Source organism: Spea bombifrons, chromosome 3 (assembly GCF_027358695.1).
Source record: "Spea bombifrons isolate aSpeBom1 chromosome 3, aSpeBom1.2.pri, whole genome shotgun sequence".
Lineage (NCBI taxonomy): Eukaryota > Metazoa > Chordata > Amphibia > Anura > Pelobatidae > Spea > Spea bombifrons.
Genome location: NC_071089.1, coordinates 21506347 through 21511887, shown reverse-complemented (window position 1 = coordinate 21511887; position 5541 = coordinate 21506347).

Sequence of the window (5541 nt, the reverse complement as noted above, 5' to 3'; positions counted from 1 at the left end):
TTAAGATATTTGTATCTGAATAAACGATCTTGCAAAACTTTACAAGCAGGTACACTTGGCATGCAATGGGAGATTGCAACATGTGACAAAACTACATTGCTGGGACAGACACAGCGAGCTGCAGTCTCGTGGACACTTGCCCACATTCAGCCTGGGCATTTGGGTCGTGGTTCCTCTTGTGGGGGAGTCACTTGTAAAATTGCAGGTTGAAATATACAAAGACTATCTGCTCACACCATAGGGGGCCCTTCCATAGTCATTGTTTCCCAGCACCTTAAGTTAGTTAATTTTCTGTTACGTCTTAATCTTAATGTGTGATGTAATTCAATTATGTACTGATGTGATTGAGCCCTTCTGTTCTGTTTAAAACCTGGCGGTTGTTTTGATGTTTCTGTGGATAAATACGCTATATTCTGTTCAATAAAATGTTTATTCTTGCTGTACTCAATTCAAGGTAGTTGTGTCTACTTATTGGGTACACGTAGCAGGGGTCCAAGGTGTGCATGCTGACTGGTGCTGGAAGCGGTTTCGGGGACAACAGGATACATCTGGATGATCTTTGAGAGCGACTACTGCTCTCTTGGTGAACCCGTTACACAACATTTATTATGTTATGATTTGAACATTTATTGAGGAATCACTGTTTTTATAGAAGGAGGCCTGCCATATACTTATTTTGTTCAAATATGTATTGCAAATACAGATTTACCACAAGAAACACATTAAATGCAGAAGACATCCAGATGTTCGAATAGTCTGAGCAGAAAACATTTCTGTTTTTATTCTAGCTAGAATATGTTTATGGGGTCTCTAAAGTAGGGCATCTAGGTATTATAGGCATCTAGAAAACGCTGTGGATATAAAACTAGAAGGTTCCGAAACACTGGGGATTTTGCAACATTTCCAAAGATCCAGGAGCAATACGGCCATAGCAGCACATAATATGGTTGGAAAACTGCAAAAAAGTACACATGTATAGCAGACAAGGCACAATTATTTATGATTTGATTCTGAACATAGAGGAATCAATAGAGTACCTGTTCCCTTACAGTTTTTTGTGGAACAAACAAAATGTTACTAGCATCGAGGCATGGGGTAAACAACCCTACCTCTGAGAATTAGTGGGAACCACTAAACAAAAGGCAAGTTGTGGCTGAGATTTTTGGTAGATGAATTTTAAGTCATATTTAACTTTGCATTATACTCGAGACACGTGCTGGGATTGACATACATTTAAAACTCACCATTTAATGAATAATCCCTTATTTGTCCATGGTCGTGCATAATTCATAATATACATTTATACATAAAAAAGCACATACTGTATGCCTTTCTTACTCCACATTCAAACAGAACACAGAAAGTTTTTTGTATAGCTTGAATGAACGCTTTAAGGAAAGCAAAGCTATGACATGTTTGCTATATAAATATCGTTTCTATAAAAACAGCGCTGAATACTTGATTTTGTATACAGATGTTCCATTGGACTATGTTTGTGAGGGAAAATACGGTCGATTATATTGCAAAATCTATAAAAGGGTATTTTGTTTCTTAAAATAAACAGCTATGAGAAAAAGCGAGTTTCAACTCACTGGCCATGGTGAATTTCTTAGGCAAGAAGCGCTGTTCACAATATACAACGCATTGTTGAACTGGTGAGATTTCCTTCAAAATAAGTTGAGACATGTACTATGCATTATTGAGGGTCAGCACCATATTTAATTATAGTGGGGCACAGGGCAAGACTATGCTAGTGAGCCCCCTAGCACTGTCATAGCTGCATGGGAGCCCCCTTGACATTTTTGGTGTAATTGAAAGGAGATACCAGCATAGACCTCTACACTATCCATTCATGATGTTGGGCTCTGATATATGATATGATGTCATATCCTGTCACACAGGTGGAGTGTAGGCAGCAAAGGAGGAATCATTGATTAGCTGCTCTTGTAGATATCAACCTCCAGACAATAGAGGCTGTTAAGGAGACTGAAGCGATTGCTTCAATAAAGCTTCAGTTCTAGTCAAACATCTGTCTCTGTGGCTTTTCAGGAGCAGACGAGTACGAGTGCTAAACAAATATGCTTATTCTTCTTCCAGATTTCCCTTGCAAATGTCTCCATATCTGGTGGTCAAGCCTGTATGTCTGGTTTGACCCCAGTTCATCTCATTTTGTGCCATGACAGATTCACCCACCTCCACAAATACGTCTTAGTTGTTTTAACCATTGCCTGATCCGATCAGCCTTGATACTTTAAGGCCAGGGGCCGATAAATGATTATTTGTTACCACCTGCTGGATGCTCCCTCCACTCTTTAACTCTCGCAGCCTACAGTTGTGTGTGTCCAGAAAACAGCCAGTGCGCTAAGGTACCAGATCTGACACAGTGACCCACTGGGTATTTGTCTAGTTTGACAAATGGCTAGACTTGGCCTGCTGACACTTAACTAAGAACTGCATCCAAAGGATAGTGACACAGAGTTGTACTCCAGATAAGTTGGTTTGCCTATAATTATTTTACTTAACAAGCTAAGGTTTATCACTGATTATCTTCTTAAATGTATCACGCTGATGTAAGATAAAGCAGATTATGTGTTGTCACAAGTCATAATGCAACCCTGATGGCTATTCATTTTAACAAAGCGCCTTTTGAACATGTGCTACTATTTTTACTTAGAACTCGAGGTGAGAGAAGAATGCCAAGAAGGACCATCTCCATACTCAGCCCAGCTACAGTCAATGGGATTATTGACTTTTTGATTAAAATTCCTGCACTTCAAGAGATAACTAAACGGATAAAAAGCAAAATGCATTGTTAACCGCTGTTTACAGAGGGTTGGAAAAGAAACATTTAGTCCATATTCTTGTTCATTTCAAAAACAACTAGTGTTAAACCCCAACATGACCCCTTCAATAAAATGTTTTAATACAAACAGGTAACAGCACTCTAAATCATTGGGTTTGTAACTTTGTTATCTACTTTTCACTAACAGTATCCTGTGTCCTTATGTGCCATGTTGTTTCATGTTCAGGAAAGGTCCTTTGTGTCCTCAAAGTTCGAGTAAGTACTATAAGCTCAGTTATTCATTACATTTATCATTTTTACTTCACTTTTTTCTGATTCTTATTATAGTACCTTGACTTCTGCCCATTCTATTTGATAGCATGGCATTATGCTTTGTTACAGAGGGTTAAGGTATTCTTGTGTCAAAGTAGAGAGCGGGCCGGGACCGTCCACCTGGCACACCGGGCAAATACCCATCTACACGCTACATGAGCATAAAAACGTAATGTGCGGCGTGTATCCAGCCGTTGGCCGCACGTCAGTCGCCAAGTGGCTGCTTGCCTTAAAGTGCCAAGCCTTCCTCGTCATTGCCTGCTTGGCCCTGGTAGAGAGCGTCTCTGAAGACAGCTATAAATGAACTAGCCTGGACTTCTCCTCTTCAACAATAGTGTCCTCTAGCGCGTGTCTCTGTAGCTGATTTAGTTTCTGTAGCCATAAGGGTTTCAAGAGCAACAAGGACTACATGCTTTCTACGATGTTACAGATTTTCCCTGCAGTTTGTTACCGTGAACTTGTGTCGGTCACTGAGCTTGATACCTTTAAATGTGTTTTGAGCCACTCTGTTACCATATGCCTGGGCGTCAATATTTCCACGTCTCCCTAGTGCTCTCCATGGATTAATGACCCTATGACACTCAGTCCATTGCACACACTACCTGCAGCAACCTGTCTGTATTATCTGGGACGTTATAATGGTGAGAAAGCTTGATATCTGCACAGGGCAATACCAATAAATAGTCTTTTCAGCAACATGTTGCCTTCATACTTACGCAATGATCTAGGAGACATCCAGGTTGTGAGTGAAGAGGCTGGAGAGTAAGGATCATGGGTAGGTCAGTATCTTTGTTAACCTCCAGGTATATCAAATTAAAGTTATAAAATGACTTAAAGGATTAAGTGCTTATTACATACTTAATACTGTATTTATAAAAACATCTTTGGGCAGGGTGTTGGGAGTTCCACTTTAATGAGGTAGGAGGAAAAAAAGTCAAAGCAAAGAACCTTCTGGAAAGAGACAAGATCATATCTACGATATCCAATGGCTCTCTTTTTAAGAAGCTTCCACTTCTATTTTTCAGCTTAAGATGTGAAAAATGTATTAGAATATCTTAAGGAAGACATAGCACCTAAAGCATAAGAATTTCACCAATCAATGTCCATGGGAAGATAAAGCAAGGTCTCCATGTAGGGTTCCCACTTCAATGCTTCTTCCAGCAGACCAAAAAGATAACTTTTATTCATTATTATTAACAAAAATGCAACAAAGGAGGTTAGGAATCACAACAATTGGCTTTCTTCTGGATTTGACCTGCACCACCCAAGTCTCCATGTGTGCTTATGCTTGAGGTAGGGGAAGCCCACCATAGAGACAGCCTTACCCCTAGTTAGGAAGAAAAAAAGGAGCCCAAGGTGTGCAAAACCAGGTGTGGAAAGGATGATGCCAGCCACCACGACCCATACAAATCATGAGTCACAGGGCTGCCCCCAGAGGCAAACTAGAGCCTATTGGCAAAACCTATTTACAGATATGAAAAGTGACCGCAAAGAGCAAGACGGGTAAAAGATTATAAGAGCGCACATTCCCGTGGCTTACAGGAGCCACATATAACATTACCCCTGAACACCAAACCGACAAACACATCACATATATAATACATTTCTCACCTATATAATAATGGTATAGGGGAGATTTCAATACATAAAGGGATTTAACAAAGTACAGCAAGGAAGCCTATCTTAAATAAGTTTAAGTGTTAGAACAAGGGGTCATAATTTGAAATAAGAGGGTCTGAGGCTTTGCTGTAACTTAGTTTTAATTTGAGGGTGGTAGATAAATGGAATAGCCTCCCATCGGAAGTGGTAGAGGCTAAAACCTTGAGGGTATTTAATCTGAATCTAAGACAAGATCAAGGACTGATTAAGGTCTAAGTCTTTACATCAGGAAAAGGGCAGACTAGATGGGTTGTTATCTGCCATCAAATCCTATGTTTCTTCTCTGCCAATGGTATCAGGCCCGATGACTTATTGATATGTAATCATGTAAGTGGAGTATTTAGGAGGAAATGTATATTTTAAACAAACACAGTATGTATAGTTTCTACGCATAGTACTGCGGATCTCCGTGATCCGTCCATAATACTGAGCGTGCGGTATACATAGGGCGGTAAGCGGAAGGAGACAAGGTATTGCATTGTATATACGGGAAACAGGTCATATGACGTTTATTACAGCGTTGTTTTAGCAACATTAACGGAGTAACCGTACAAAGCTATTCACTTACAAACGAAATGCCCAAATTACGCCACCGCATTTCCACACTACATGCCTGCAGCACCTGCCCAAAACTCACGCTTCCACCGCCAGTCCCGTACTGACTCACGCTGTCTGCAAGGGAGCTCGTTTCGGATTGGCTAAAGCGCGCTGCTGACGCTGGTGGGTGGGGTTAGAGTTCTCCCTCTGCTGTGTGACACGCCGGCCGC